We start from the raw sequence: 24743 nt of genomic DNA, 5'->3' as shown, positions 1-24743 counted from the left end.
ATGCTTTGCATGCCTTATTCTGTTTAGTCCTTGTACCACTTCACAGATGAAAAAACCAGGGATCAGAGAGGGATGGTGTCTTGGTCAAGGTCACTCAGCTGGCAAGTGGCTCAGCAGAGACCCAAGTCCATAGGGGACTCTGTGTGACATACAGATGCCGTCTTCAGCAGTGCTCTTTCCTATCCCTCTGTGTGAGAATTTTTTGTCCCAGGAGGTTCTTTCAGGAGGGCCCAGGACACAAGTCCAGTGCCCGCTGTGCTCGCTCTGAAGGACTGGCTGATCCAGTGAGCCTCTGAACACCCAGGGGCAGGGATTGGGCCACACGTTCCCCAGACACACCTCTGGGAAGTGCTGTCCTTAGACCCTGGAAACTGGGGGTCTCTGGCCTTGTCCAGTGCTTCAGAGACACAACGTTTCAAAAGAAATTTTAAAAAACCTGAAGGACCAGGTTTTAAAACTTCCAATCTGTTGTGGACGGATGCTCTTGTAAAAATACAATAAAGATGAATTATTAGGAAAATGAAATGTAAAAAAGGTGTACAAAATAAAGCCCAAGTGGTTTTTTTTTATTAGTTTCAAAAGACTGATAAATTAGGCATTCAAATTGCTATACGATTCCTAAATGCTTACTCTCAGTTTCTGTGCTAACATTGTCATGGGCACACAACAAACAGCCCTGGGACTGGTGCTGCTCCGTGGACCACATTTTGAGCAGCCCTGCTTCACGGGACCTCCTCTCTCTCCCCTGCACTGTGCCAAGGAGACTTGCTCACCAGGAGTCCATGTCACTTGTCACCCGCAACCACGCCACGCCCCCGCCACAGCCCCCGCCGGCCCCAGTCGGGGTAGACAGGACTCTGGAATTCCCTGGTTAGAGGTCTCAGCTCCTTCTGTGCCCTGTGTGAGCATCTTGTCTGGGTTTGTCCTCTTAAGGTCAGACTATACCACTGGTGAGTGTCCCCAAGGAAGCGGGCTTGTGGACAGAGCTTGGACTTGAAGGCTCAGTCGTCCACATGCGTGCATGTGAGGCCCCATGTGGTGCAGTGCAGAGCCATCCCTGGGCTTACGGTTTTCCCTGCCAGGGTGTGACTGATGGAAGTGGGGAGGTGGAGGCTGAGAGCCCAGGCTGCTGCCCACTGAGGTCAGATCTCCCTGTCACCCTATCTTATGGGGCCTGAATCCCCAGGCAGTTGCCTGCCACTGTCCCTGCCTCTCCAGGCTGCATAGAGGCTTATTCTCTCTCTCGTGCAGCACTTGGCTTGAACCCTTTCATGCTCCCAATCACTGTCCTGTTTGCTGTCTTACCGGCTGACTCAGCAGTAGTCGAGGTCCCTGGCAGGCAGTACAACGTCTCCCACGGGTCTCTAACTCTGACTCAGGCCTGGGGCCACACGGACAGTCTTGTGTGTGGAAGTTCTTCCCACACCTTGACTCTGGTTCCGAACTAAAACTCTGAGCTAAAACAGTCCCCATGATGTCCTAGGATCTAAGTTATTTGGTGCTTGTGTCTACATCCTCCACAGGGCAGATGGTTTCAAGAGCAAGGACTGCAGGGTTGACCTTCGCATGAGCTGAGGGTCTCACCAAGGGCCTGGCCCACTCCGTTAGAGGTGGGAGGGACTGTTCCCCACTCTCCTTGTCACTAACACCAGCCGGGTTATCACGTCTCAGTTGGCCTTTGGGGGCCCCTACAAAGACACACACACCTCACACATAGACGCACACACACGTTTATTCACACACTCAGGCTCACAAACACAAATACACACACATATTGGTGTGCACAGTTGTGTATACACACATACAAACATGCACAATCAAAGTTGCCCCTGTGCTGCCCCAATGTCCATTTGGCTCTAATGGGGCTCAGCAGACAGTGGCCCAGTGACCCCAGATGCTGTCTTGCCACCTGAGAGGCTGAACTGCTGCCGAAATTCCCAGGATCCACTTGTGGGCTTTCTTGATAACAACATGAGCTAAGTTCATTTCCCAAGGCTGCAGTAAACCATATCAGCTGTCTTTGAGGATGGAGACAGGAGCCGCAGGGGGCCTCCACGCCTCACCGTGGCCTCCCACCTGTCCACACCAGCTTGAGCAAGCACATTGAGCTAGGGCAGCCCCTTGACCAGCCAGCTAGAGAGATCTGGAAAACCCCGTCCTTGGCTGCATGAGGCAGCAATAGAGACCAGAATAAAGACTGGTCACATTATTTAGGATGGATCAAATTGATGATGAATGTGAAAGTGCTTTGCAAACTGTAAAGTGCTGAGCATGTGTAAGAGGGGATGTTCATTTCTAAGACTACAGAGGAAGATTCAATGTCTTCTTAGTGAGCAGAAGTTGTACCTTCCGTAGGGCCTTCCCAGGACTATGTCAGCCAGATGCTGGGTGCCCATATTCCCAGGCTTGGCTCTGTGTGGTCACAAGGAAAACAAGAGCCATGGGACTCACTCCAGGGAACTTCCCTCTAGGAAAAAATGCAGGGAGAAGTCTCCTTGCACAGCCGCAGACAGGGCTATAGATGTCAGTGGTCAGGCAGGAGAGACATGACCTCTTCTTGGACTACTGTGCCTCCTACAGACCCTCACAGCAGCCTAGCACTCAGAGAACTGGCACTGACTGTGTTCAGACAGTGGCGTTGTGGGTTATGATCAAGGTTATGATTCAAATTGGCAATCAGACTCACGAGATGTAATCGGCTTTTGTTTTTATGGTTACTGTTTTAGTTTGCTTTCTGTTGCTTATAACAGAATACCTGAAACTGGGTGATTTATAAAGAAAGGGAATTTATTTCTTACTGTTATAGAGGCTGAGAAGTTCAAGGTCAAGCAGCCACATCTGGTGAGGGCCTTCTCGATAGTGGAGACTCTACAGAGTCCCGAGGCAGCACAGGGCATCGCATGGGGAGGGGCCTGCTAGCTCAGGCCTCTCTTCCTCTTCGTATAAAGCCAGTAGTTTCCCTCCCATTCATCCATGAAAGCCCTCATGATCCAATCACCGTTTAAAGGCCCCACCTCTCAATACTGCCACATTGGGGTTAAGTTTCAACATGAGTTTTGGAGGGGACATTGAGACCATAGCAGTGACTTAGCTCAACAAAAGGATATGGAAAAGGAGATACAAGAAGCTCAACCTCTCCTCCCCAGGAGGGCCGGCAGCTACTCAAGTACACAGCTCTGTTGGCCTCCTAGACCACACACAGCTGCTGTACTGGGCATCCAACATGCTCGCAGGTCACCTTGACATGGAGAAACCACAGCCTTTGCTTCCCATCAACTTTTTACACTGTTTGGGTCAGGTGGGGCCAAGGCCTGCGTGCCAATCCAACATTTATTACTTGTTCTGAAGCTCCACAGAACAGGGCAATGAGAAGAGTGAGGCCAAGGTCATCCCTGGCCTGCTTCAGCCAGAGCTGATGTTAACCCTTTCATGCACGGGTGCAATCCTTGTCATTGGTAGCTCTTGCTGTCCCTGACCCTCCACTCATTATGATTCACAGGTGAAGACAGAGCCCAGAATAGGACAAAGGAGTCAGAGTTGAGCCTTCCATGCTCAATGTGAACTCTCGAGGAAGCCTTTTTTGGGAGAGGTAGTCATGGAAGGCAGGGATTTGCACTTGCCAGAGGTAGGCTTTGTTGGGATATAAAGTGGCTTCCTAACTTCCCAAGGCTTCCCTTTAATTACTGGGAAGGCTCAGTGGCATCCCAGTGTAAGTCATGGCTTAGGAACTTGCGGGCTATATGTCATGTGGTAGGGATGGGGATGTGGGGACCCTTTCTGGGCTCAGGGAAAAGACCTATGGGAAGGGAAATGGGAACTGGAGAGTTGAGACCTGCTCCTCAGCCTCCCTTGAGGTAAAAATCCAGGTGGTGGTGGATGTGTGTGGCTGATGGAGACAGGCTTGAGACTCCTGGGCAGAGGGTAGAGATAGAGCTTCCTTGCAGAGTGGCCCATACGACCAGGAAAAGATCAAGAAGAAGTATAAATAGTGCTGAGAGGCCCTGAGATATCCTTTTCCATCTTCAAGCCCTGCAGGTCTTAGATGACATATAGGAATATGCCTGTGGTCCCTAGATAGGGGCAAGGAAGGAAACAAGAGGCGGCATGCTAGCCAAGGGACCACCGTAATGCTAAGCAAGGTGACACCCTGGAGTCACCCCTGCCAGAAGATAAGGAATGGGTGGCCCAGTGTCAGGGGCCAGACTGAGCAAATGGGCGGACCTCCTCCAAGAGCCTGCAACCCCCACAACAGCTAAGACAGCTTCTTGGCAGGAGCAGCCTTGATGGCAGGGCCTGGCTCAGCCTAAGACTGAGGTTGGGCTTAGCAACCACGTCCCACTGGGCTGGTGTCTGTTATTTGCATCCAGACCGACCTCCCTTCACCTCACTAATTTCCCACAAGCCCCTGGAGTCCGCACTGACTCCCCACAATGGCTGACTTAGAGAGGCACCCTAACGGTCCATGTGTTATTTTCCTTAGCAGGAAAGTAAGTTAATGAGCAAAGCCTGGCCATTCAACTCTGTGATACTGGCTGGAGAGTGGGAGGCCACAGCACAGTCATCAGTGGCCCCAACGTGGCTCCTGCTTTCTGCTAATCAAAACGATATATTCTTTCCTCTGCGCTTTAGCACTGGGAAGTGGGGGAGTGCTGCTGCAGTGGGGAAGAGCCCACTCTCAACGTCCTCAAAGACTCCAATCAATCTTGGTGTCATGACAAGTTAGTCAGAGAATCCCATCTACTCCCCCCAGCGGGAGCCCCCAGTGCCCAAATTGATAGCATAGCATTTTTCTCTGGAGCAGGGTGGGATGGGGGCTCCAGATCCCCCAGGCCTTTCCCCAGCCTTGGATTCCTCCATGGCAATTGTCGTGGAGGTGGGCGCATGGCAAGACACCCTGCCTCTGTGGGAGCTCTCTGTGCCAGATCAGGATGAACACAAGTGAGGGACTTGGGGGTGGGAAGGAGGAGGCCCCAGGAGCCCAGTGTTGGACACCTCTGGTGGACATCCAGTGGCTCTGATCATACACAGAGGGGAGGACAAAAGGCTCTGGAAGATTGTTCGGGAGGGGTGCGGAGTGCAAGACAGCTGTGTGCTCAACTGAGCCTTCCCTTGGGTTGGGCTCCCCCAGCAACAGGCCAGAGACAAGGATTTGAGTGTAAGTAGTTTACTTGGGAGGTGAAGGAAGCTCCAGTAGACAGAGAAAGGAAGACAGCCAATGAAGAATGTGCTATCAATTCAGTTCCCACTCGGGCAAGTGGGGCTCAGTTTTCCCACCTGAGTGGGGAGGGAGCTGGGGTACTTACCCACCATTTCTGTCCATTGTGGGTTGAGGGCTGCTGCTGGGCACATTGACTCTCAAGCTCGCCAGGCTTGCCCTCCACATGGGCTGAGTGGGCACCCTCGTGGGAAGAGCCCCCAGGCAGCGAGTTGCAGGTGTTCCCAAGGAACAGCCTTCAGTGTGGAGACGTGTGTCAGGCACTGACAAATATCTGCTCCATCGCCTGAGGTGATTCTTCAATTGGATGTCTCTTTCTGTGATCTGCTTCCCTATTCTCTCATTCTCTCTGTGTCTGGGTCTTTATTTCCTTAAAGACCTTCTTCTCCTCCATGTCCAGTCACAAACCACCTTCTTCTGATTGTTCTTTCACTGGGTTTTACCCACAGTCTCCTGGGTCTCTCCTCTCCTGCCCTGACCGCATAGCCTAGACCCAGGAAATCTCAAACTCAAATTGCAGCAAGACCTCTTTATAAATATGCTCTTCCTGCCCAGATGGATCTTAGACCTTCCACGGCTTCCATTTTCTTTAGGATAACACTTAGTTCTCTTATTCTGGAACCTTCATTTTAACCCCAATGTCTCTCCTCAGATTTAAGTTTCAGAGCTCTTTCATGTCCCATGTGGACCATGTGCCCTGAGCACTGAATTCGTAGTTAGCTGCCTCTGTCTTCTGCTTCATGCAGTTCCCCTTCCAGGAGAACTTTCTTTCCTCCTCCACTTAAGCAGATAGCACATGCTTTAGGGAACCATTGAGACCAGGAATCAGAAATCACACAAGCCCATGTGGAGCACTCAGATCCTGTTCACTGAGAGAGAGAGAGAGAGAGAAAGAGAGAGAGAGAAAGAAAGAAAGAAAGAAAGAAAGAAAAAGAAAGAAAGAATCAATGAGAGCATCTCTCTGAGATGCACAGATTTCCCAGAGCCTTGCCTGGCTGGACACATGAAGATAGAGAGGCTATTGACCCTAAGCCAGACGAGGGCAAACTTTTTCTTAGAAAGAACCCTTCTGGTCATTGTTTTATAAACAAAAATAAGACTGGCAGTTGTTGGAAGTTGGACATAGACTATTCCAAATCAAAACCCAGAACATTAATGCTGCTGAGCTGTATGCTTAAAACTGATAAATTTTATGGAATGTTTGTTTTTATCACAATTAAGAAATGCAAAAAAAAAGAGAGAGAGAAAATAAAAGAAAATATCTATATATTGTGAAAAATAAGCAGCAAAACCAACCTGGAATAGCATAATTGTTGGGAATTTGGAGAGTGGGTGGTTGACAGGGGAAACTTCTGGGTGATATTGGTAAAAATTCTTCAAAGTTTTTCAAGACCCAAGGTTCTGGCACAAATTCATAACCAGACAGAAGGCAGTTTCTGGAAGAAAGAAATTAAGTATCTGGACAATTTTTATAAACTCCCCCTCTGGCATCAGAGAGGTGTGCTTGCTGCTGCTGTGGTTTGGCCAGGACATGAGCAGTCTGAAGAGAAGTGTGCTGGGTATGGAGGTCAGGCTTGTGCTGAGTACGGGAGGAGGAAGAAAGCTTTCTTGCCTCCTACCAAATCTTGCAGCAAAGGTATGACTGGTTGAGTGAGAAGCCTGGAGGAGGTACAAAAGGTGTAGAGATTGTCCAACTTTCTTGCAGTGAGGGGAAACAAGTCTCAGCTCTGGGTTTTCCCATTTGGAAACACACTTGTCCCCAGGTTCACATCCTGTTGATGGCTGCAGGCTCTGGTCCCTCTTAGCCAAGGCGTTAAGAGCAAACATGGCGCCTCCTTTCAGGGAGCCAGAGATCAGATGGAGCAGAGCTCTCACTGTACTCTGGGACCTCTGGGGATTGGAAATATGATTGGAAGTATCATTTGGGGATAAAAGTTTCTAGGGGAAGCCAGGAATTGCCTGTTTTTCCAAAACAAATTCAAGTGAAGGCTGTAGTTTCCAGGCAGCCTTGGCCTGTGGTGGGGCCCTATCCCATCTCCAGCCATCTGGGGGAAATAGGACATTTAACTCACTCATTGGCTGAGGCCTCTCTGTCCCTATAGATCCAAATAAACTGGACTCAACCCCCCAGTTTCCTGGCCTCTGATGGTCCAAAGCATTTTCTGAGTGATTCCTGTGGATTCCTGAGGTCTCTGCTCCTCACAGTGCCCTTGATCCTGGTTTCTGCATTCAAACACCAAATATCTGTTAATATTTTGCCCCCGTGTTAAAAACCTGGACACACCCCGACCTTTCACTGTTTTTTCCCCAAACTGGATCACACCATGTGTCCTGTAGGTTTATTACTCTTCTGGAAGGTTTGAGGATCATGCAACACCTTCAACTAATTTTGAGAGCTCCCCTCCTCCTCTCCCTGCATCTCTCTCCTCCTCCCATCTCTCTCTTTCTCCCCTCTCCTTCTCAGGAGCCAACAACTCCTTTCCTTGTCTTAGTGAAGTACTTTACCTCCTTCTCTCCAGTCTTGTCATCTGCTGACAGCCCTGCCCATGGGGCTCTGTCCTACCCAGCAGGATTCTCCAGGCAGATCTTCTAAACAAACACTATGTTCTCCCTGAGAGGACTTCTGATAAATTCAGCTCCCTCCAACTCCTTAAGTAGAGACAATTTAGCCGACCTGGGAAAGAGAATCATGAATTATCATGAATGAGCCAAATCATCATCTCCTATTGATAGGAGAGCAGAAAAGAGTAGAAATGATTAACCTTGTAAATATTTGAGATGCAGAATCCTCAAATCATCAGATCAAAGACAAAAAAAAAAAGAAATGTTAACAGGCAAAATCCATCAAAGTATGTGTTAAACCAATACTTCTCAAAGTTCCATGTGCACATAAATCCTCTGGGGCTTGCTAGATGCAGGTTCTGATTCAGTAAGATTGTAGTGAGGCCCAGGATTCTGCAACTTCCACAAGCTCCCAGGTGCTGCTGGTTCACAGACCACATTTGGAATAGCAAAGTGATACACCAATGATTTTCAACGTTGACTGCTTTGGACTGCTTTGGAATTATGACAGGTGGAGGAGCTTAAAAAATACTGAAGTCTAGATCCACCCCAAGATTCTCATATAATTGAGAACAGCTGGACATTGATGTTTTTTAAAAAAATTTCCAGGTGATTCAAATGTATACCTAAAGCTGAGAACCACTGGTCTAGAATAGAGCAGTAAGCACATGTATTAATATTTGATCTTTTCTTAATCGCAGTACTTGGGCTGGCACAGAGGAGGATGGAAGGAAGGCACAACCCTTCCCTAAGGGGGAGACCAATTGTCACATTCCAAGCAGCCCTCAAGGGTCTGAGGAGAACCAGGTAGGAGCTTAGCTCTTGGATTGCTGTGTGGATAGTAAATGGATTTGTTACCTAAAGCCATATTAAAAGGATATGCTAGTCAATAAAATGGCAAATTGGGCTAAAATAAAAAAAAATAAAAGGATAAAGTGAAAAATGGTAAAATAAAATGCTATGAATTAATATGATAAAAAAGTAAATAGAAATTAGATACAATAAGATTAATGTTTATACTTAAAAATTATGCTATGATATACTCTTAAGCTGAATATATGAAATAGCCAATATTTGATCGTATATGACCTACAAAAATGGCAACATCACAGGGCTTAAAAATAACAACATGATTAAAAACTAGAAGATTTAATGTAAAGCAAAATAAGATTAGAAGTTCAGAATCAACCTCAAGGAGAAGTCCCTTGGGTGGCCCTCTGTGCATGGACAAGAACAGTGCCCTGAGCTGCATACCTGATCCTTCTAAACTGGGTCTTGCTGAGGTCTGGGATCCAAGGTGGAGTCCCCAGGGCATAAAGCTCTTGGCACTGGCTGTTCGGTGCTTGGCTGTGTGCCTTGAGATACCTAGTAGAACCCTTAACTGCTCTCAGGGAGCATCTTCAGGTAGCTTTTGTTTTAACAGGTAATAAGTTGTTTAGCTCAACTCCCTGGAAAACAGTCTACAGACTGCGAGACTCTTACTAGAGACTTGGAGACTAGAGACAGGAGACTGGCAGGCTGGCCAGTTTGCAGATTAAATTCAATTTATTAAAGATTTATTCAATTTCTCCTCTGTGCCAGGCCCTGTAGTAGGCGCTAGAGATATGACAGTAAACAGGAGATCAGAGAGTGGTGTATTCAGGGGCTGGTGGAGTTAGAGACCTGGAATGGAGTGAGGGAGCATTGCAAGTTGGGGTCCCCCAGATGCAGACTCCGAGATGTTTAGCATGTGGATCTACTGGAGATCGGGCTCACTCTGTGGAAGGGAAGAAGGCAGGATTGGGCATTGGGAAAAGCTGGGCTGCAATGCAGTCTCAACACAGGCCTCAGCTGACTCTGCCTGGAGCTCTGAGGCTGGGTGGGCTCTTCACAGTTTCTCATACTGCGGGGAGTAGATGAGTCTTTATATCCTCCAATGAGCAGTCATTGAAACAATGCATGAAACAAAATACTTTGATTATAAATACAGTTATAAAAATATCAGAAAAACAAATTTGTGATGTAGTACTTACATGTTTCTTTAATAACATATTGAAGAATCAGATCTGACAGTGGATCTGATAACTACTGCATTTTCAAAGTGGTGCTGAACAATATGGTATCTATAAGCTTCACATAGTATAAATAAAATGTGTGATGTCTATAGATGCCAAAGCCACAGGTATTACTAATGCTACTGTGGTTTGTTACGTTCATAACGAAGGAAGTGATAAAGGTTAATTAACTTTAGTTGACTAAATATTAGTTTAGTTAATTATTAGTTAACTTATTCTTACTCCGGTTCAGGAATCCCCTGTATTCTATCCACATTCAGTCTAAGGACCCCAGGTTAAAGGTCCCCACAGTAGGAAATCAGCAGCCAGCAGGGCTGAGGATGACTTGTAGGGTCAGATGTCAAAGACTCATGCTATGTTCCATTGGGAGGGTTTCCCAAGGGGCAGCGTTAGAAGCACTGGGCAAGGATGGGGTTAGGACTGAGCTCTGGAACATGCTACCAGGTTGGGAGAGAATGAAATTCAGGCACATCTCCACCACTGTTACCCAACATATATTGTTCAGTCAGAAACATAGGAATGTTTTCCAGATTTAGCAACTATTCAGTTAAATTTGGGGGACTTTGTGCCTCACCTTCTTTTCTTGCGACAGTTTACGATGTTTAACAGAGTTGTACTGAGACAAGAAAAGGGGCTGATTTTGTAATTGCTATTTTTCAAACCTGGTGTGATTGGGTGAATCATTGGCCTCAATTCTCCCCTTCCTGTTCTATACGTTCACTCCCTTGCTGTGGCTTCAGGTGGGCAGAGTGATCTCTCTGACTCCTTGCCTTGGAGCATGATCATGTGACTTGTTTTGGTCAATGGGATGTTAGCAGATAGGACACAAGCAGAGGCTTGAAATGTGCTTGTGCTGTTGGACTTGCTCCCCTGTGCTCCTGCTTTTTGCCATGAGAAGAACATCCCCTGGGAAACCACTGGACTAGGAGGATACGGAGACAACTAGAGCAGCTCTGGATGTGGCCTGGCTAAGATTAGCCAAACCAGCAAACTTGCAGATGTGTGAGAATGAGAATCAGTGCTTATTGTTATATGCCCTGAACTTGGGAGATGGCTTTTATTGAAGCAAGATTGTAGATGGAGCTGACTAATATATCCAGGCACATCTTATTTTCAAGGCATTATTGTTTATAATAAGCTCATGTTCTAATTTACCCATTGCTTAAAATTATGTATAAGAAATTTACTTTAAGAAAGAGATGACTATTAGTTTATTTATATCTAATATTTATTTTTTTCTAAATTCTGGCAGTTGGCCACTTGGGATATTACTGTACATTGAACACAAATAAGCTGATGTAACTCAGGGTAAATGGTGGAGTGCTGGTGAGATTAAATAGGGAAGGCTATCAGATATTTAATGTAATTTAATTCAGCAAATATTTATAGAGTTCCTGCTATATGCAAGGTACTTTTCTAGGTACGAGAGACACACAGCTAAAAATCCCTGCCTTCACAGAGCTTTCCTTCTAGAAGTCATTCACTAGATACAGGGGTCATTCCACTCCATAGTAGAATGGGGTTCTCAGTATCAAACCATGAGCTATGGGCCTGGAAGGAAAGTTCACACCCATTGAGCCTTTACTATGTGGAAAGGACTATTTATCATGAAGAGAGATCATGAGGAGTGAATGAAAGTCTGAGAAGTAAAAGTAGCAATGGTCCTATTCAAAGCAGGGAAAGAATTCCATCTGCCAAGAGGGAAGTCTGAAAATATAAAAATAAAGTCAAATCAGGGAGAGGAAGTGGCTTTTTTCTTGCCAGGAGTTTACCTCATAGTTAGGAAGAGGAAGAGATATAGACTCCAAATTGTTGTTAGCAATAATAGCCTTTCCTCCTAGGTAGGACTGACTTTCTACGTAAGTCAGAGATTCTCCCCTGCTGCTAACTATACCTGCATCCTCAAACATCTTTTTCTTCCGGGATCTTTTTGCTTGAAGAGTTATCAAGCTCTCATAGGAGACTTCAGTACTCTATCTAAACCTTGTCCACTTGACTAGAAAGTCCTGGGGTTGATTGTGACCTTATTTGGCACTCCCTCCAAGACATTTGCAGAAGTAAAAAAAGCCAGGCAATCCACCAGATAGATGTTTGGTTGACATGGTTAAATATCTAAAAAGGGAAGATCCTGAAGATAGCAATGGCTCACACTAGGTAGAAATTTATTTATTTATTTATTTTTTATTTCAGCATATTATGGGGGTACAGATGTTTAGGTTACGTATGTTGCCCTTGCCCCCCCAAGTCTGAGCTTCAAGCATGTCCATTCCCTGGATGGTGCACATCACACTCTTTGCGTATGCATATACCCGTCCCCTCCTCCTCCCTTCCCCCTCCCCTCTGCTCGACATCCAATAAATGTTATTCTTATATGTGCACGTATGTGTTGATCAGTTAATACCAATTTGATGGTGAGTACATGTGGTGCTTGTTTTTCCATTCTTGGGATACTTCATTTAGCAGAATGTGTTCCAGCTCTTTCCAGGAGAATACAAGAGGTGCTATATCACCATTGTTTCTTAAAGCTGAATAGTACTCCATGGTATACATATACCACAGTTTATTAATCCACTCGTGTATTGATGGACACTTGGGTTGTTTCCACATCTTTGCAATTGTGAATTGTGCTGCTATAAACATTCAGGTGCGGGTGTCTTTTTCATAGAGCGACTTTTGTTCTTTTGGGTAGATGTCCAGCAATGGGATTGCTGGATCAAATGGTAGCTCTACTTGTATCTCTTTAAGATATCTCCATATTGCTTTTCACAGAGGTTGCACTAGTTTGCAGTCCCACCAGCAGTGTATGAGTGTTCCTATCTCTCCGCATCCGCACCAACATTTATTGTTTTGGGACTTTTTGATAAAGGCCAGTCTCACTGGAGATAAGTGATATCTTATTGTGGTTTTTATTTGCAAGAAATTTATTTCTTGTTCACATAAAGCTTTGGGCAGGCTGTCTGCAGTTGGCATGGTGCGCTATGGTATCTGGGACTCTGGCTTCTTCTACCTGTCTATGGCCTTGATTGTTTGTTCAAGATGGCAGCCTCTGCGTTGCAGGTTGCAGGAAAAAGGAGAGGACAAAAGGTACATTACAGCTGCTTCTTAAGGAAAAAACGGTCATTAGGCACACAAGGAGTGCAATGCGCACTACCCGAAGGATGGACATATTTGAAACATGGACTTCGGTGGGGGGGGGAAACCAAGGGCAACACACGTAACCTAAACGTATGTACACCCATAATTTGCTGAAAAAAAAAAAAAAAAAAAAAAAAAAAAAAAACGGTCATTAGGGATGTTGGAAAATACAGTCTTCATTCTGGGTAGCCATCTGTCCAGCCAAAAATTAGGGAATCTAATGCAATGGGAGAAAGAGTGGATATTGGGGATGAATTAGTAAGAAAAGATTAGCCTATGCTGTGGTAAAAATAAACTCTAACATCTCAGTGGGACCCAGTTAAGGTTTATGTCTCACTAAGGAACCTCAGTTGACAGGTGCTTCAAGCATCCCCCAGCTGATTCAGCTGGAACACAGGGCCCCCACGACAGGAGAAGAGAGGGCGTGGAGGTAGAGCACTGGCTACTGCGTGCTAACTCCTAAATGCCCACGACTAACACGCATTGTTTCTGCTGACAGTCCTCTGGCCAGAACTAGTCACATGGCCTCCACCTAACTACCAGGGAGCCTGTTAAATTTGGAAAAGCATTTGATTATTATCAGTGAGCAATAATGTCTCTGCCATTTATTGGGGTTAATACTTGAATTCAGTTAAAAAATTGCATACGTGTGTGTACAATGACTAATTGCTACAGCCAGTTGAAGTTTTGATTGGCACTTTGTCAGTATTTGACATTCCTCTCTTCCCCTACTGGCTCAAAGCCTCAGTTTCCTTCTAGCCTTGGCTGTCAATTTGTGCTTTTCTCTATGTATCCTGTTCGGAAGAAAAGCCCTGGCTGCTGGCGCTAGATTTCCCCATTTGACACAGACGAGGCCTCCCTTTAAACAACAATAAAAATAGCCCCCATTTATGTTACTGTTTTTTCCTCCCTTGTCTCTTCTACTGAAGGAGCCAATTAAACGAAGTGTGTGCTTTCGGTGCCTGTTCTGCGCTCACTTTAAGATTTAATCAACCCTCTGAACCTGCGGCATAACTGCCTCATAATGTCAAGTTAATATATTAAGATCAGCTCAAACCCACCATTCCCAAGGGTGGTTTTGTTTAAAGGCAAGTAGTAATTGAATTTCCAAACAACTGCCAAGCTTTCAAGGTACCAAAATAAACATTATCCAAACAGAAACTTACCCTGGAGTCTTCGGTTAACTCACATATACTTTAAGAAAACAGAGGCTTTCAGAATTTTTTTTTTTAAAAAGTAAGCTATGCTCTTTGATGTCCCTTTAAAATTGAGCACTACCACCCCTCATTTCTCAAGGCACCCATAGCCGAATACCCCAGCAGGTGAATCAGCAGCCGATTATTCATTAAAACACAGTTTGCTTTGCAAGAAGCTGCCCTTCAGGCTCTTTCATTGCTCAACTAAATATCTTCAGGCATGCTCACTGCCCACAGAATAAAGTCCAAATTCTCTATCTTGGGATTCAACCCTGTCTATGATCTGTCTCCAACATACTTTTCAAGGCTTATCTCTCATTACAGAGCCCTTTCCCCTTTACCCAATCGTGCACCCTACTCATCAGTCATACCCCACATTTCACCTCTTGAAAATGGGTTTGACACTTTTCTTCCTGGCTTTTTGTTGATGCTATTCTCCCAACCTGGAATGCTCTTTGCTTCAAATTTATCTATTAAAATCCTACCCAAATCAGTGGCCTCCCCACAGTTGCATTAAAAGTCACCTTCATGCTCCATAGCACGTGGGGACACGTTTATTGTTATACTTCCCTCATCTGGTTTGTATCAGAATAATTTCTGTCCAGCTTCCACATGAGATTGTAAATTCCTTGATGCCAGGAAGCATGTCTTCTGCTTTTCTTCCCTCCTTGGTTTCTACAAACCTATACTGAGCATTTATTGAGTGCCTGGCATGGTGCTAGGAGACTCTGAGAATTACAAATGGAGCACAGATTAGGCTGTCAAGAATCCCACAGCAAATATTGCATGCAATGAAGAAAGAGGAGACAGAGTGAAGAATTCAGGTTAGAAATAGCAATAAAAAACATAGATATGCATATAATATGCACATAATTAATAATATAATATCCAATGGACAGTAGTCTGTGTCACGACTGGTGTATGATAAAGTATGAAGAAAATTTTTTAAAAAGAGGGTATTATTTCCAGTTGGGAGAAGATTCATGGAGGAGCCTGACCATGAATTTGGACATTCATGGACAAAGAGAAATGATACATAAGGTGGCAGGGAACAGCAAGGAAGTGGGAAGCCTTAGTGACACTCAAAGGGAATAATATGTGGTTTTTAATGTGAAATATTTGTGAAGGGAATCACCAAGGGCAGATAAAGATAGTTTGGAAACTAAAAAATAAAACAAAAGCCTAGAAAGTCCTGAATGTCCAGAGGAAAGAATTTGGACTTTATTCAATTAGCACCGGAAGCCACTGAGAGTTGTTGAGCTTTGGTGTGATGTGACCAGGGTTCTTCCTGGGACTACTAATCTGGTACGGGTGTGGGTTGGTGAGAGGAACTACAGGTCATCATTAATTCAGAAGCAAAACCGAGAGTCTGAACTGAGGCAGCAGCAGCAGTGGCATGGAGGGGCGGCGGGGAATGGGTGAACGTGGGCAGAAGTGGAATCACCTGGATTTGTGAACAAGGGAGATGTAGGATCCAGAAATGGTATTGAGTTTTTAAATCTAGAAATGGTATTGAGTTTTTCAATCTAAAAGAAGAAAATGGTGCTTTTCAATCTAGAAAATGATGGGACAACCATCAGTGAGAGGCACCCAAGGGAGGACCAGATTGGAGGGAATTTGTTAGCATGAGGAGCCAATAGGAAATCCAGGTGGGGGACTCCATAGGGAGTAGGAAATGTGGAATTTGGGAAAGGAGTTAGGGCTAGATATTATTAATATTTGAAGAAAGTGGGTTTATTTTCAAATTTGAGATATCACTATATGTTAGAATTTTACTCCTAGAATTTCTGTGCATTTATTTATTGGAGTATCTTTTTTTTTAAGAGATGGGGTCTCACTATGTTGCCCAGGCTGGTCCTGAAATTCTGGGCTCAAGTTATCCTCCAGCCTTGGCCTCCCAAGTAGCTGGGACTATGGATGCACCACTGTACCTGGCTATTGTAGTATCTTAATATGAACATTTAAAAACATCTTTTCTGAAATTTAATATGTACACCATAAATTTCACCCATTTTAAGTGTATAATTCAGTGATTTTTTCAGTAAATTCACAAGGTTGTGCAACCATCAACACCATGTAAGTTCAGAACATATTCATCACCCCCAAAAGAAACTTCATGCCCGTTAGTAGTCACTCCCTGTTCCCCACACCCTCTCCCCAGTCCAAGGCAACCACTAATCTTTCTTTCTCTGTAGATTTGTCTATTCTGGACATTTTGTATAAATTTTATGTAGAATCATACCAAATGTGGTATTTTGTCACTGGCTTCTTTCACTTAGCATGTTTTCAAGGTCATGTAAGCTTTTCAAGCATGTTTTCTCTCGTTTAGTAGGTATTGGACTTAACTCCTTTTTACTACTGAATAATGTTTCGTTGAATGGATATACCATATTTTGTTTATCCATTCATCAGTTCGTGGACACTTGGCTTGTTTCTACTTTTTGGATATTGTGAATAATGCTGCTATGATCATTCATGTACAAGTTTTTGAGTGCATGTATGTTTTTGTTTCTCTTGGGTATATACTTAAAGTAGAATTGCTGGGGGATATGGTTACTCTATGTTTAACATTTTGAGGAACTGTCAAACTATTTCCAAAGTACACCATTTTACATTTTCACCAACAGTGCACAAGGGTTCCAATTTCTCTACATTCTTGCCAACACTTGTTATCATCAGTCTTTTTGATTATAACCAGTCTTTAATGATTAATTACATTTTAAAGTTATCATCATAGTAGTTGCTCTAGGTCTTACAATATACGGCTTCAAATTTACTTCAGATTTTATTAACATAATTCCAATGAAATGCAGAAATTTTACTCCTGTATAGCTTCATTTCCCTCCTTTTTTTATGCTATTATTGTTATACATATTACATCTATATATGTTACAAAACAAGAAGTATATTGCTATAATTATTAATTTATATAACTGTGTGTCTTTCATAGAAACTAAAAGAAGAAAGAAAAACAAATATCTAAATAAATATTTATCTATAGAATTTTTTATATTAACCTTTTCATTTTCCAGTTCTGTTTTTCTTTATTTCTTCCTATGGTACCAGTTACCATTTGGTTTAATTATTTTATTACAAACTTTGTTTTCACCTGCCTCCTTTATGCTGTTGTCATGAAATACATTACATTTATATATAATCTAGGCCCAACAATACAACTATATACATATTGTTTTATGTGATTGCTTTTTATATCAGTTAAAAAAAGACAGTAGAAGAAATATGTCACTATACAGTCTTTTATAATTACCTACATAATTACCTTTACTGGAACTCTTTGGTTTTTCGCATGGACAATTTTTTTTTTTTAATTTACTTTCAGCACTTTGAATATGTCATCCCACTTCTGTCTGGCCTTCATTGTTTCTGATGAGAAGTAAAATGTTAATTTTATTGGAATTCCTTTGCATATGATGAGTTTTTTCTCATACTGCTTTTGAGGTTTTGTATTTGTTTTGCAACATTTCAACTATGACATATCTGAATATGGATCTCTTTAGGTTTATCCTACATGGAGTTCATTGAGCTTCTTGTATGTGTAGATTAAAGTCTTTCATCAAATTTGGGAAGTATTCAGCTATTATTTCTTTGAATATTTTTACCTGATCTTTTCTCTTTATTATCATTCTGGTACTCCCATTACAAGTATGTAGGTGAACTTAACAGTGTTCCATATTTATTTGAGGTTCTGTTTATAGTTCTTTATTCTTCTTTTCCCCCTCTCTTCTCCAGATTCACAGTGTCTATTGATCTACCTTCAAGGTCATTGATTCTTTTTTTTTTTTAAGGTCATTTATTCTTTATTTTGCCAACTTAAATCCAATGTTGAGCCTCTCTAGTGAATTTCTCGTTTTGGTCATTGTAATTTTCACCTCTATAATTTCCATTTGGTTCTTTTAAAATTTCTATTTTTTTATTGATGTTTTCTATTCGATGAGGCATTTTTCATCATAACTTCCTTTGTTCTTCAGATATAGCCTTCTTAATTTTTTTAACATATTTATAATAGCTACTTTGAAGCCTTTGTCTGCTATGTCTATCGTCTTGGCTTTTTCAAAGGTAATTTCTATTTTTTGCCGCTTTCTCCCCTGGATATAGGCCATGTTTCCCTGTTTCTTTGCATAGCTCATAATTACCTTATTAAAAAATGGACATTTTAGAAAATATAACAACTCTGGATACTGATCTTCTCTCCCCCTCACCCTGGGGTTGGTGTTATTGTTTGCTTGGTAGTTAGTTAATTTTTTTGATAACTTGGCTAAGCTAACTTTGCGAAGTCTATTTCCCTTGCAGTGTGCAGCCCATGATGTTCCTGTTCATATTTGGTTTTCTTGTTTTTATTTTTTATTTCAGCAATCTAGGAGCTACCCTTGAATCCATATAAGCTACTTATTGGTCAAATGGTATGCTTATACTCCCTTAGCCTGTTTGATTCTTAGCTTTTCTCTTCTCTTTTTTGGGAGGCTATGTGTATAGGTTGGAGGCTACTATCACAGTCCAGGAAGTTTATGTTTTGGCCCCACATTCAGCCACGGACTAGCTTGGAAGTTCCTTTTCTGTTAACTCCTAAAACAACATAGTGTTGGGCTTATACATATTTGTCCAGACTTCCAGGGATGTGTGTGGTTTCATTTTTTTTTTAATTTCAGCATATTATGGGGGTACAGATGATTAGGTTATGTATGATGTCCTTGCCCTCCCTCCCCACCAAGTCCGAGCTTCAAGTGTGTCCATTCCCCTGGAGGTGCGCATCACACTCATTGTTTGTGCATATACCAGTCCCCCTTCCCCCCTCCCCCTGCCCAACATCTAATACATGTTATTCTTATATGTGCACTTAAATGTTGATCAGCTAATACCAATTTGATGGTGAGTACATGTGGTGCTTGTTTTTCCATTCTTGGGATACCTCGCTTAGTAGAATGTGTTCCAGTTCTTTCCAGGAGTATATAAGAGGTGCTATATCACTATTGTTTCTTAAAGCTGAATAGTACTCCATGGTATACATATACCACAGTTTATTAATCCACTCGTGTATTGATGGACACTTGGGTTGTTTCCACATCTTTGCAATTGTGAATTATGCTGCTATGAACATTCAGGTGCAGGTGTCTTTTTCATAGAGCAACTTTTGTTCTTTTGGGTAGATGCCCAGTAATGGGATTGCTGGATCAAATGGTAGTTCTACTTGTATCTCTTTAAGGTATCTCCATATTGCTTTCCACAGAGGTTGCACTAATTTGCAGTTCCACTAGCAGTGTATGAGTGTTTCTACCTCTCCGCATCCACGCCAACATTTATTGTTTTGGGTCTTTTTGATAAAGGCCAGTCTCACTGGAGACAAGTGATATCTCATCATGGTTTTGATTTGTATTTCCCTGATGATTAGAGATGTTGAGCATTTTTTTAAGCCCGTTTTCCTAGGAGTCCCCCTGGGTCATAGTAGCTTGTTGTTTAGCCAGTGTTTTATCAGAGGTTGTGCTTAAACTCCTTGTGCCTATGAGGCTTATGCCCTTTGTTGATGAATCTGAATGTGGCTTGGGGAATGCTTACAAATCTTACAAGTAAAGTCAATCTCCAGTTCTGATTGTTCCTGAGTGCACACTAATGCATGTGCACAATCTTCTTGACCCCCAGGGATGGCTGTAATCCCAAGAGGGTTCTTCTTGGTTGTCTTTTACGCTGTTCCTTTCCATTGAATTTCTGTCCACTCTGCCATTGCACTAATACTATTGCTATAAGAATCATGGAGCTACCAGCATCCTCTCAATTACCCTTCACCAAGGTCTGCTTGTTTTCAACAATACCCTTAGGCATGGAATTTTCCACATTCAGTTCCAAATAAAGTCAGTCTCTTCAGAGTATTGTGGAGCTCTTTATTCTTATGACCTGTCACTTCCCCTGGGAAGAACCTCTGCACCACTGCACAGGACTAGGAGTGGGGACAGTGGATAATTTTTCCTAGAGTGACACCCTTGCTCTGCAAGCAAGTATTGGGAGGAAAGTTAACCTCTTTCCTGCTCAGCCTTTTCCTACCAGCATGAAACCTCTACTTGATGAACTTGATGAGAGATCTGGGGCAGAGATGATTGGAGCCTCTGTATGTTCAGCCTTCCATATCCAGGCTAGAGCTTCCATACAAGTAGGAGCTGGGTGGGGGAAGGAGACCTCAGTCCTTTCATCCACACCTACCCAGAATAGAGGTTCTGCAACATGCGGCTGGAAGGGCATGAGAAACACTGCAGCCCTGCTCCTCCCAGGGTGAAACTGTAGCCCTAGACTGGGAACTGGAGGAAAAAGAGCCTCTGTCTTTATGGTTCAAATACCACAGATTCTTGCTGTCCTTGCTGAGATTAGTAGATTTTCTTGAATGAATGTTTCTCCATCTTGTATATGCCTTTAGGACAATTATGGAGAGTATAAATGATGTTTTAAAAAATCATTTTGCCACTTAAGTTACTGTTTTGCTGTGGAGAGAGTATGCCAAGTTCTTCACTCTGACATTCCTGAGGTTTCCAAGATCAAGTGTATTAATATTATCATTGAAATCTCAATGCAAGGATGACCATGGAATCCTTGACTCTTTTCTTTCTGATATCCAACCTTCCAAGAAATCCTGTTGGCTCTACCTTTGAAATTTATCTAGTATTCAATCTCTTCTCACCTGCTCCACTACTATCACCTGGTCCAAGCCACCATCTTCTCTCATCTGCAAGAGCATCCTCCTTTGGGATCCTTGTTTCCATCTTTTCTCCCCTGCTTTCTGCTCTTGACATAGCAGCCAGAGTGATCCTATGAAAACATAAATTATAAAGCCATTCCTCTAGAAAGTCCCCTTTGCACTGCAATGACAGAATTGAGTAGTTGTGATAGAGACCACATAGCCTGCAAAGCCGAAAGTATTCACTGTCTGACCCTTTACAGAAAAAATTTACCATCTCCTGGTCTGGATCAAGTTAAGAGCTGAAAGCATGACTTGGTTGAAAATGCCAGGGAGATACTTGACAAAAAAAAGATTAAAATGGCTTTTTCTCCAGAATGAGAAAAATATGAAAGAATTGAGAGGTAAGAGGTAAAAGCCAGTACAGAGTGAGATGCTGATGGGAATAAAGGCAGAGAGATACATCCTGGGGTTGGGGGCAGTGCAGGACAGAGTCACACAAGCAGGTTAGAGCTAGAAGGAAGGATGAGAGGGTGAAGGTGGGGTGAGATATGGGTAATTGTTCAGATGAAAAGAGGGGAGGTGACTGCTCCTGGTTGGGTGGTCTTGGCATTTTGAAATCTCCATGATGCCTGGCATCTAACCTAACATAGGGTGGCTACTAGTCAATGTTGTGGGAATTGAGAAGGGTGCCCACACAGTATATAAATTGAGAATCTGCACTGTGAACTTCACTTCCAAACTCCAGGACTGTGTGCCTTTGCGTAAGCCCTGTGGGATAGGGAGGGGCCTGAATAGTCTTAGTCTCACTACACAGCTGGGAAACTGTGGCCAAGAGAGGCTCAGTGACTATCCCGAGGTCACTAAGCCAAGAGGCCGTCCCCAGCTGGGACTGGAACCCAGGACTCTCTGCCCAAGACCTTTCTCTTGGAGAGACTGCCTGAGAACTGCAGAGACTGGGCTTGAGGGTGCGGGGACAGGCTTTCCATCAGGAGGGCTTGCTGTTAGTTTATGTTGGCTGCAAAGGGACTCCAGTTTTCTTTGCCAACCAATCAAAACACAATTTGAAGTTTTCAGAGGAGGCCTCTCATTTTGTGATACCTGTGCCCAAAAGCAAGGGCTGCATTTCTGCACCAGACCAAACTCTTGCTGGAATGCAAGGTGGGGTGGGAGTCAGAAGGGAAGAAGGTAGGAATTTTGGCCAAATGTCCAGGCCTTGCAGGTCCAGAGTCAGCAGAAGGAGAGGATGCCAGAGGCAGTCCTTGTGGACCTTCTTTTCTGGGGGCTCATCCTTCTCTCTGCTTCTTTCTCCCAAACATCTTCTTTCTTCATTGTTTCCCCAGCTGCCTGAGCCCTGTTCCCAGGGCCTCCCTAGGGCTGAGGCTCCTGGGCATGCTCTGACAGCCTTAATTCCTGTTCCCAGGCCCCGTGCAAACTTCTCTGGGCTGTGTTGCAGCCCCTCAGGATCGTTTCCTAAAACGCTTATCCGTGCTGACTTTCCACAGAACCTTGGAAGCCTCTTATCCCTTGGGCAAGCACAACTCAGATGTTCAGGGGAGTCAAGGCCCCCCGGAGTAACCTCTGACCAGCAGGAGTCAGAAACTGAGGGATAAATGTTTCCTACCTCCTGTCCTTTGGGCAGACAGTTCTGGGAGATTTCTGCATGTGTCAGGGTCCTGGTGGAATGGAGCCCCATTGGCCACAAGATCACTTTATGTGGCTTTTCCTCCCTCCTTTATGCATCCCTCACCTCCCCAAGTCCTGCTCCCTGGCATCACCTCTGAAATAAACCACCTGCACCCAAGCTTGTCCAGGGTTGAATTGTATTTTTTGGATGGACAATTGTATTGTTGCAAACAAAGGCATTTTTGGCTCTTTTTGTCCAATATTTACACCTTATTTTTTATTGTTTTATTCATTATCTAGGACGTATTACTGAGAAATATAACCCTGAAAGTTTGCACCTTAGTCTTGTTCCTGACTTTGGTGTGACCAGTTCTAATGTTTTTTCTTTCAGTATGATGCTTGCTTCAGGTTTCTTGTAGAGACTTTTCTTTTTTTTTTTGATTAAGGAAATGTTTTCCTGTTAACCAACCACAGTTTGCAGGTGGTTGTGTGACAGTGTGTGTGGGTGTGTTTTAAATTAGAGATGGGTATTGAATTTTACCAAATGCCTTTTCTGCATCGTAGCAGTTAACTATTGCCACCATAATATTGTGTAACAACTGTCTCTACTATTCATACAATTATTTTTCCCACTCAGACTTTTGTGGTACGGCTAGGTTTCAGCTCATCTAGCTTGACTAGGGCTTGGCTCTAAGCTATTGGTTGAATCCAGGACTGTTCCAATTGCCTCTCATCCTCCTTGGACCAGCGGTCGAGACAGGATATGTTCTTCTTATGGGGATTGCAGAAGTGCAAGAAGGGACAGGTGAAAACAGATGATACCTCATAAAGCCTAGGCTTGGAACTGGCACATTGACACTTCTAGTTCCTATTTCCACTGGCCAAAGCCAGTTACATGGCCAAGACTGACAACAACGAAGATGGGGGAGGTTACTCTGCCTCTTGAGAAAGGAACTCAGAGTCACATAACAAAAAGGGTAGATACAGAGAAAGATGAAAAACTAGGAAGAAGAGTGCAATTGATCACATGCATCTATTGAGATATTTACAGACTCCATCTTCCACCCTTAGTATGTTATATAATGACGTTAATAGATTTTCAATTGTTGAAGCATCATTGCATGCCTGGAATAATCCCTGCTGGTCTTGATTCATTATTAGTAGTATTAATGGCTGGTTTTAATTTTCTAAAATGATTCCTGTGATTGGAGGGGGGGTTGGACTCACTTTTGGGTGGGGCCTGCCAAAAGTTTGTTTCATGGGAGTGGGGCTCTCTGATTCCTCTGAGGGATCAGTAGCCACCTGGGACTTTGTGTTCTTCAGCTGTTGTGTGTAATTCCTGCACTGGGGCAGGGGTAGGTTCCCGGTTCCTGCAGCTTAGTGCAGGCAGGGGAAAAGGAGGGCCCAACTACTTATGTAGCTGTGACAACAGCCCCTATTATGGGTTGAAGTGTGTTACCCCAAATTCATATGTTGAAGTCCTAACCTCCAGTTTCTTGAAGGTGACCTGATTTGGAAATAGGGTCTTTGCAGATATAATCAAGTGAAGATGAGGTCATTAAGGTGAATCCTAATCCAATATGACTGATGTCCTTATAAAAAGGGGAAATTTGGCCACTGACACACACAGATGAAGAACACCACATGAAGATGCAGAGATCAGGGTGATGCTTCTACATGCCAAGGAGTGCCAAAGATTGCCACATACCACCAGAAGCCAGGGATGAAACATGGAACAGATTGATCCTCATAGCCCTCAGAAGGAACCTCGATCTTGAACCTCTAGCCTCTAGAACTGAGAGACAAAAAAGTCTGTTGTTTAAGCCCCCGGTTACTGTGTTACAGCAGCCGTAGCAAACAAATACACCACCCAAGTAATCACACTGGCCAATGCTCTGGACCCACAAAGCCCTCCCTTCCTCCCTGCGTCTGTTGATTCTTGGCTTGGGGCTCCCTGCAACTTCTACTTCTGTAGCAGTTTTTTCCCCTGCCTGTGTTTTTGGTTCATACTTCTAATCTTTTTTTCCTTTGTAGGTTTAATGCTGTCATCAACTTTCTAGTCAGCGTTTTTATTCAAATGATGTCAGTCTCACTTTCCAGGATTCTATAGACTCTTTCAACTTTGCATCCATTGTCATTTCTTACAGTGTGGGGCCATCTGCCTCCCTGAATTGATTTTGGTACTGATATACACTTCATTTTGTACAGGAAAACAATGATGCCAGAAAAGGTATTTGTCTCTCATCATGCAGCCGTTAAACAGGAAAGTGGGGGCT

This window comes from Propithecus coquereli, unplaced genomic scaffold, assembly GCF_000956105.1.
Source record: "Propithecus coquereli isolate 6110/MARCELLA unplaced genomic scaffold, Pcoq_1.0 Scaffold139, whole genome shotgun sequence".
Taxonomy (NCBI): Eukaryota; Metazoa; Chordata; class Mammalia; order Primates; family Indriidae; genus Propithecus; species Propithecus coquereli.
Note: the sequence above shows the minus strand (reverse complement) of the source record.